At 48.9% G+C, this 9,460-nt stretch overlaps 1 long non-coding RNA gene across 2 annotated transcripts; it reads right to left on the bottom strand.

Annotated features, from left to right (window-relative positions):
• Positions 1-251: 251 nt before the first annotated feature.
• LOC113957287 lies at positions 252-9,436 on the bottom strand. 2 transcript variants are annotated; one of them, XR_003531114.1, is made up of 4 exons: positions 9,219-9,436; positions 6,186-6,317; positions 5,491-5,545; positions 252-842 (listed from the first exon to the last, which is right to left on the bottom strand). It is a non-coding gene; the product is annotated as an uncharacterized LOC113957287 (long non-coding RNA). The 2 variants fall into 2 exon arrangements; XR_003531115.1 differs by lacking the exon at positions 5,491-5,545.
• Positions 9,437-9,460: the final 24 nt, after the last annotated feature.

Below are 9,460 nucleotides of genomic sequence, written 5' to 3'. Positions count from 1 at the left end.
AGGGACAGGCTGCAGCTTTCCAGTGGTGAGTATGCTGGCTTTATTCTTGGTCAATGGTTGCCCTGTACCCTTTTATTGTGTTCCTGGGACCTCTCACCATTCAAGCACGGGTGACTGCCACTGGGAACTCTACCTGAATCTACTCTTCTAGCAGTACATGGACACATGAAATTACAGCATGTGTCTAACCAGGACAGTTGAGAAAAAGTCTAAGTACGACCCCGTGCCCTCTGTTAAATTTAAGTGTGTGCTACTATGTCAGAAAGACCTCAACATGTGTTATTTGAAAGGATTCAGTGTGGAGGCTTTTAAAGACAATCTTGGCACTTATGTCACATTTAAATGCTTGGATTTTACAACATGTTGTTGTTTATAAGTCATTCCAAGAGGTTAATTACACTGTATGAAGAGATTAATTAACTTTACAAGAGCCACTGCCCCTGGCAGTGGAAATGGGAACCACTTCTGCTGGCTGGGAGGGATCCACACTGCATCTGTGGGTCCGAGCGCTCAGCTCCTGCGAGGTATAAGCACGCCAAAGGCCATGTCCGTTGCCTATGGGACAGCTCTGCTGTGTCGCAATGCTTCAAACTGACCAGTGTCGTGATGACCTGATTCCCAGCTTTCCCATTCAACTTCCTTTCACTCCAGTTTTACTTTTAAGGCCTTTGTCAAATACCAAATAACACTGCCCTTTGCCAAGTCAATCGCTGGCCAGAAGTCCTCTTTTAAATCAAACTGCAGGCTTTCCAGTGTTCATGGTCATTCTGGGAGAGCAGAGCCTAAGTGCAAGTGGCTGGGGACATGCCTCCCCCTCCATAGCAGATTTTATTTCAGCACACCTGAAAAATAAGGTGACAGTACCAAGGTGTCAAGCCAGGCTGGAGTCACTGTTGTGTTAGATGGTGCATGACTATCCAGGGAACTTAAAACTGAGCAGATGAGCCACGGTACATCAGGGGATGAGCAATGGTACATCCAAGGGAAGACGTGTTAAGTGTTTTGCAGCTGTCCTTCACAGGTCCCCTTGGAGACATAGAGATAAGCCTAGCAGTGCATTTTAGGATTTTGAGGTGCCTTCCCCCTGCCGGAGTTCAATGCCACTATCACAGGGCTGGCACAAGCAGCCACCCTGGTGTGTCAATTCCATACCAGTCTGTTGTGTTGTGGAGGGGGGCAAATGAGATACCTCTGGCAAACCTGAAACTGGACCTGAAACTCCCACAATTCCAAGCTCGCCCCTGCATGCCCAAAAACTTTCCCCAAGCCCAACATGAGCATTTATACTATGGTGCTGCAGTGAGGTGTGGGGCTTGCATGTACCATGCTGCTGACCCATGCAGCCCTTCACCTGGTGGAAAAGTCGGCCTAGCCCTTGGGTGTAATCATATATGTACTCGAAGAGGTCTTTTTTTTTTTTTTTTTGCTAATATAAAAATCCCTTCTCTGCTAAGAGACAGGATTCTGACTACAAAGCATTGTGTGCAGGCAGCAAGCACAGCATGTTCTTGGACAGCAATGTGCAGGTACATGGCTCTGCCCTAATAAGAGTAATTCAGACTTAGGATTTATCTTGGCATTTTTCAGTGCCACCTCAAACACAGATTAACCCCAAGCCTTAGGTTTCCAGCTATATTTTTTGGAAGGAAAACTGCTTAAGAATTTTTTTTTTTAATTTTCTTTTCTCTTTTTATTTCTTTTTTTCTTCTTTCTTTGTCTTTTTTTTTTTTCTCTTACTTTTTCTTCTAATCATGATCTGCTTTACTGGTGCTGTTATAGAGTCAGTACACCAGTTCAGCTTCTCTGGATAAATAACCATCCTAGGAGTGTCTAGTTTAGAAAACATCTGATACATTTCAACGGTGATGCGGCAGATCCCAGTTCATAGGAATAAAGAGATTTAATGCAGGTGGAAGGCTTGTCTGCTTTTTGCTAGTGCACAGGAGCAGAGGAATGAACAGTAGGGTGGGAGCCATGTAAGCTCACGTGGTGTTGAGCTCCGAGGGGAAGGTTTCTGTCCCCCCCAGAAGGATGGCAGGGGCAGAAGGGGTGTCTGGGTCCCACAAAGTACCTCTCCCAGACACAGCCAGCACCCAGCCACAGGTATAACCTGCCTCCTGTTACCACAGTCCATGTGCACACTTGCCTGTCCTGCCCAGGCTGCCCTGGACCAAGAGGGATCCAATCACAGCCCTTTCTGTATTGTGAGACCTGATTGTGATGTGACACTTGTGTCCTGTGCTGGAGGAGAGGGCCCTGGGACACCTGCCTGCCCTGGGCTTTCTTCCAACACAGTAATCTGCTGACTTCCCATCTCCTCTCCAGTGCTGTCTCACAGATCAATTCCACCCATCATGGGCATCTCTTTGTTTTCTGTGGGCTGGAGAAATATTCAAACAGGAGAAAAACCAAGGAAAAAAATTACAAGTCAATTTTTTTCCCATAGAAAGCTCCATAAAATTTGGAGCGGTGGAGTGGGAAGAAAATTCCAAACAGGAATTTTTCTCCTTCAGAAAAATATGCCGCTTACAGAGTGTATTTTTTCATATGAGCACGGAACACGATTTCTTGGGAGGAGCCACTGTGCATCGACAGGCATGAATGGTGGGACGATGCCATGCTTGTTGCGGAGTCAGTACATTCAGCTGGGACCTGGGAGATGCTTCCACTCCTGACCCAGGAGAGATCTAGGAGAAGTTGCACTGCTGTGCCTGCATTCACCTCCTGAAAAGTGCTTGCAGTGGCTTGGTGTGACATACTGAAAACTGACATTAGTGGCATATCCACCTAGATGCAAAAGCCATGGAGAGATTTTTCCCCTGTGTGGTTGTGCTGACATCCCATCAGGCAGCCCAGGAGGGTGACTAAAAAGGTGCTGTTTGCTTTTCCTGCTTCTCATCACAAGGCAGAACCCAAGGTGAGAGAAACTCTTGCTGTGTGCTGATGTGATGTGGCACTTATAAATAAACACATAAAACCAAATTACCTGTCCAGAGGCAGTGAGCGTCTGGGCAGAAGGTGTTACCTCTATCTGCAGCTTTCATTTTACCATGGAACAGAAGAAACCCTCCTCAGCTCTTTGCTTTCTCTTGTGCCAATATTTTGCAGTCCCTCCAGGTGCACCCAAGCTTCTGACTGTGAACATGTGTCCTAGTTAGAACAGCTGGGACCAATTCATCATTGGATGGGTGTAGCCCAAAACTGTGTATTCTATAGCCCTCCATGCCATTTCCCAGAAACTGTTGTCAGTAGAGGCCTGCGAGGTGGCCCCCCCCCATGCTCCTGTCCTCATGCCCTTTTGTGGAATTCCCTGACTGAGCACCCTCACACCCTTTTATGGAATTCCCCACTCTGAGGGAAGGATTGAGCATCCTTTTATGGAATTCCCCGCTCTGAGGGAGGGACTAAGCATTGCTGCCTGAGCTGGAGAATATATAAACCTGGAGTTTCAGAACCTTTCCACCTCTCGTGGGATCCAGAGGAGGACTGCACCTCACCGCTCTCAGCCAGACTGCAGCTCACCGCTCTCAGCCGGACTGAGACCACCACCCTCAACTGGACTGCAATCACCACTTTGGCCGGACTGCAGCAGCTCTCCCACCAGCAGGTTTTTCCCCTCTCCCTTTGTTTTGGACTGAGGGGGGGGCCCAGGGAGCACCGTTTTGTTTGTGCCCTGGGGTGCTGGGTTGTACATTGGGCTTTGTGGGTTAGGGCCGGTTGCTTGTCCATGTGGTTGTACTTATTGTATTATTTTATTAAATTGTTATTCTGATTTGTAATCTCTCTTTTGAGTTGGGTTGGTTTCCCCTGCTGTTTAACTTTTAAACCAGCACAACATGGTTCACCCTTTTTCCCTGTTGGCTCCTGGCAAAGCCAGCCCAGAGAATAAAAGGAGCTGGTGTGGCAGGGTTATTATAACTGCTGTGCTTTGAGCTCCCTCTTCCCTTTGGGTGCCGAGTGGCCCTGAGGCTCTGATGTGCAGGTTTTGTTGTGTGGGAAGCCAGGCCACCCCTGCTGTTCTTCCCATGCAGTGTTCAGGCCTTTCCAAAATGCTTGTTGTGGTCTTCACCCAGCCAAAGCACTCGTGGGCTCTCTGTGTACTTTTCCAGTTTTCATCAGCCTCTTTGAAGCTTACGGCCCATTGTTAGATCGGTTGGAGATCGGACAGATTGTCTCTTCGTATCCCTGTGCTTTGTGCAGGTTTCACCTGCAGAAGCTAATGCCTCTACTCTCCCCAAAGGGTGCTTCAGCCAGGGGAGGAGAGGTGTTGTGTGGATTTCACATTGGAAGTGTGGTGACAATAGGCAGAAGAGCCTTGTGAACATGGGAGAGCTTTAACCAGAGAATCCCGTCCCCAGCTAAGGTGTGTTTTTTCTAAGCCGGAGATACTTTGTGGCTTTTTATTTAATCCTGCAAATGCACCGATGTCCTCTACTCATGCTCTGTAGCACTAGCATTCCCAAAATATCTTGCCCTTGGATTGCTCAAAGCTGAGAGCTGTGTTTGTTCCTGGCTTGTTAGGAGGGCCTTCCTGGGCTGTCTTCAGTTGGATTAGAATTTCCAGATATTGAGTCATGCAATGAGCATGAACCCTGCTAAGATCATACATGGGAAGTGAGAAGAGTTCCCTTAATGTAGCCAGTGATTGCCCCATCACAGTCTGTTGGCAGTGGAGCAAGACAAGCTGCATGTCCCTGAACTGCTTCAACCCTTCTCAGCTGATTTTCTAAGTTCTGATGAAGTTTCTTGTTAAGGCCCATCTCCCTGAGTCACGTGAGTTTGTGTCCAGCCAAACTTTCAAGAGAAGCATGAATTTTTCTGGACCTAAAGCCAGTTTGGGCATGGGAAGAAGAGAACTGTCCTGCATCTAATGTGGATGAAGAGTGTCTGGAGGGGAGAGGTCCCAGCGCTTTTTTCCTTGCCCAGACGGAAATGCCCTTTCTTCCAAGCTGTGTATATACCTGGTCCTTCAGACTGGCCACAGGGACACCACAGTGCATGGTAAAGGATTAGTTAATTTCCTTCCCTTCGCCTCTGGAAGGTGTTTTGATTAGCATAATTATTGTGTTCCCAAATTAGCTTGTGGTCCTGCTTTGCCCTTAGGCTGGCTTTTCCTGTTACAAGCCTGCTCTGGCACAGTGATACAGTTTTCCACTGCAGTATTGCAGCTTACATCAGTATGGATCCAGCCACACTCAGTCTACCAGCTGCCCTTCCTGACTGACCTTAGGCTGATGCTGAGTCCTGTGCCTGGCAAAGCTGCATGGAAACTACAAACACCTCAAGTTTTGTTGTGAGGCTTGGGGGACCATGGCATGTGCTGGACCAAGATCAGCAGCAAACAGGACAATAGTGCATCTTGCTCCCTGCCATCGTGGCAGAGGCTATAATAACTTCTGGCATGGGCTGACGTGCACAGCTCTGGTATCTCAAGCCATCCTAGCTAAATAGGTCTTAGTCCGTCTTGCACATCCTCTGCTAGTCACTCACCTGCTTCTGTTTTCCTCATGCCAGGAATCATTCTCAACTGAAACAATGCAAAGTTCTGGGAAAGAATAATCATGAGAATGTGAAATACTTTCCAAGTGTCAACAGGATAGACACACAAGCACACAGAGTGCTTAATCAAGGGCGCCTGATTTCATGGCTCCTGAGCACTACGGAGAGCAAGAGCTGCTTGCAGAGTAGGCAGGCAACTGAGTAGCTGAAGTTACACGTTGGCACATCTCCTTGGTGTCAAGCCTTATCCACAGAAGATATATCTGGGGGTCTGAAATCGGATGGTTAACACTCCTACACTGCTGGCTGAGCCACAGGAGGTGGGGTACCTTCACAATCCTCCCTCTGTTTAAATTTTCACACAGAACAGGTTTAAGTTCTGCTTAAAACATCTCCAAAGAGGGATAGAGGAACTGATGAAGCATACAGATATTTGACCTTGCCCCATTCCAAAGCTCATGTCATCATGGCTTGAGATTACCCAGAGCAACCTTCCACCAGATTTCAGATGGGCTTACATAGTGGGAGCCCAATTATGGCCAGGAGGGCAGAAGAAAGATGCCCCAAGAACGCAATGTTCTTGATGAGGCCAGTGGGCAATGTGGGAAGTAGCTGGAGCTGGGGAGGAAAGAAAGAGGTTTCCTTCTCAAACCCTTCATCAGCTAATTTAACTCCGAGCTCCTTACCAATGCCATCTACTTCTGTAAATAGTTCAATCATCAGTGGGCCCAAAGATGAAGTCATTGAACTTTTGGCTTCTGGTGGCTACCTGGCTAGTGCTCCTCCTGCCAGCCTTTGGTGCATCTCATGAAGCAGAGCTGTAGGGATGGGAGAACAGCAGAATAGGGATCTAAGGTGCGAACACCACGACTTTCCTGGAAAAGTGTTATTTTACAAACACCCAGGGCAAAGCCCAGCTGCTGAGACACAGGGATTTAGTGCCTGCTGGGAACTGGGCTGTCCCACTGGTCCCCGGCTTCTAGCCCACCGAAGTGGGGGTATCCTGCAGGTCCAGTTTCATATTTCATATTCAGGTTGTAATTTCCAATCCCACATGGAGGTAGGTGGAATGGGGGCTTAGGGGAGGCTGAGCAGGAGGTGTACTGCTCCTGAAGCAAATACAGCTGTGGTATGGTGCATTTTCTAATCCAAGCTTCAGCCATGCCATTGCAGAAACATGAGCAAGGAGGGAGAGGAGCAATCTAGAAACTCTTGCACTGTGCTCTGCTGCAGCATCCACCTCTAATTTCCATCACTAGAGCAGGGCCCCTACTTATTAAATGCAGACAAGCGAGTGCTTGGTAAGGCACACAGGCCAGGAGGGACCACCAGGGAGCCAAGGGGAGGTGAGACATACTGATTTCTGCTTTTATGAAAAAGGAGAGGCTGCTTCCAGAGTCTTCAAAGGGATTGAGTGTGGATGTGGGGCCGCTTGGAGGATCGGCCTGGCTGGCAGACAACACAGCATTATGTCCATAGCGCAGGCAGCAGCCACATCTGGAGCAAAAGACTGCTCTGCTCTTGTTCCTACCAGTTTTTGGTGTATTCCTGTAGCAGTAAGTATTCCATGGTGGGAGTGAAGGGGGTAGGCACCTCCACACCTCCACAAGGGCTCAGGATCAAAATGCACCACCAGGTCCAGGCAGAGATGACTACTCTCCTACAAGAAAGCACAAGCCATGCCTGTCTCTCTGCTCAGCTGCAGCCTGGATGCAGATCTCATGGGGAATGGGATGAAGCATTTGGTTGGCTCCCCCCAGGTAGGATTTCACAGTCATCTCTGCACAACTGAGCCTGGACCTTCAGAAGGAGCTGGGCTGCAAGGGACCTCAGGGAGCCCTGCAGACCTTGTGGCAGCATTTGTTTGATGACTCCTGTGCAGAGCTAAAAATACTCCAGCTATGGTTATGAATTTAGGATAACTAATATATCCAGTGAAAGATCTGGAACTGTTCCAGGGCTAAACAACAGCTTTTTGTGGATGCAAAAATAACTAGGAACTGAAAAACTTAAGCTGGAGCAGGTAGTTTTCAAACTGAACTAAAAAAACACTTTCTAGCGGTGAAGATGACCATGAAAAATTGCCAGGACTTCGGTTGTTTTAAGAACAGCATACACAGACCTCTGGATTTGGGCTGGATACTGCCTCTGGGCAGGAGTTGGGAAAATTAGTATTTAGGGAGAATGCCTTAGTTATGAAGTAAAAGCAAATGACACTGATAATATGTTATCCCAGTGGCCTGGATCAACAGCACAGTGCAAGAATCAGACAGAAACACCATGATGGGAGGTATACACTTGATATCTTAAAAATTGGGGTGAAAGACACAAGAATAGACCGACTGAGGATGCTGGGAGGACTGCTGTGGTGTGAGTCAGCTTCCACCCAGGTAGGGGTTAGCTGGTAAACACAGGGCAAGCAAGGGTTTCATACATCTGTCTACAGACCCGAAACACAGCTAAGGCAGGAGAAGAGGGAGCTGTCCTCTGAGAACATCTGTGCCATGGTGGCAGAAGACACCCAGGATCACATTCCAGCTCTGTCTGCCTGGGGTTTCACCTCATGCTGTGCATTTCCCCACAGACATGTCCCTTGCTCTGTCCTTGCTCTTGTTCCGTGCTGAAACAGACACTCAATTATTCATTTGGCTGGAGATTGTAAGAGTGAGCCCAACTCCCCATGCCCCAGGTGCTTGGCTGGGGCAGTGCATGCCAGTCCCTGCCCCAGCAAAAAATGAAGTAGATGGTGCTTTGCTAAGAGAGCTCAAAAGAGCCCAGTCCCATGTCTCTCATGTCCAGCAGGCATGAGAAAACAGCCCTAGCCCCCAAGGATGCTCATGGCAAGGCGGGTGGCTGGGAAGGATGCCTGGCTGTAGCTAAGGAAACAGAGGTCTGCGGTGCTTAGGACTTCAGTGCTGTCCTGCATTCCTCCTTCAAAGGGCTTTGGTTTGGAGAAGGTCCTTGGTGAGTTTAATAAGCTGATGATCCTAGGTGGACTGGGGCAGAGCTGGATCCCAAACTGTTGTGCCTTTGCCTGGAGGCGTCATAGCCATCATTGGTCTTCCCACCCTAGGTCCAGGCCGAAGTGGTGAGCCCTGCCCTGCCCTGCCTGCTTTGCCTACAGTCTGTTGAAAAGCTTGTAGAAAACCCAAAAGAGCCTCCAAGTTTTCATTAGTGCTGAGAAGTATTTGTGCCTATTTCAGGTTCCTCTGCAGAAGCCATATTACCATAATTAGTTGAAATGTATCTCCATTAGCATATTTTTCCTCTTCTTCCATCACATCACCCTGCATGAAAGAGTAAGTTATTCTCCCCTTGCCATTGTGTCAAGATGTACCAGGCTGTGGGCAGGACCTGCTGCCCTCCCCAGCCTGGCCTCAATAGCATGGCTTGTTCTCTGTGCAAGGAGCAAGGATCTGGTGGCAGCTGATCCCAGGAACACTGCTGATAGCAGCCTCAGTTGCCACCCCCTGAGAAGGTCTGGCCACTGAAATACAATAATGTGCAGCATCTCCTGAGGATGCCCTTGGCCAATGGTTCAGCCTAATGGTTGGTTCTGATGTGAAGGGAGCCACACAGAGAGCATGTACCGAGAGTTCAGCCACCATATGGAGTGGCACTGGCTATCGGGGGCACGGTTTTCTCCCTGTCCTGGGACCCACAAGCTGGTGGATGATGGACCAGTCCCAGCGCTGTTTACCCACATAGCATTTGCAAACCTTGAAAAAAGGCTCCTGCCGGGAGCAGCCATCTTTCAGGTCCAATCTGCTTCATGGTGCCCACACCCAGCCCTTGAGGAGGGTCCCAGCGTGGAGCAGCACCCCCAGTCCTTCCTGAGAAGTCCTCGAATTCCCCAACCATCCTCTTCCCTCTATGCCTCAGGGATGACGCTGACATCCTCAGCAAAGGCCGGCGGGCAAGCCACCGCCTGCGCAGGCCGATCTCTGGCAGCTCAGCCTGG

This window comes from Corapipo altera, unplaced genomic scaffold, assembly GCF_003945725.1.
Source record: "Corapipo altera isolate COAL_440 unplaced genomic scaffold, ASM394572v1 76, whole genome shotgun sequence".
Taxonomy (NCBI): domain Eukaryota; kingdom Metazoa; phylum Chordata; class Aves; order Passeriformes; family Pipridae; genus Corapipo; species Corapipo altera.
This window is presented reverse-complemented; position numbering and strand designations above follow the sequence as displayed.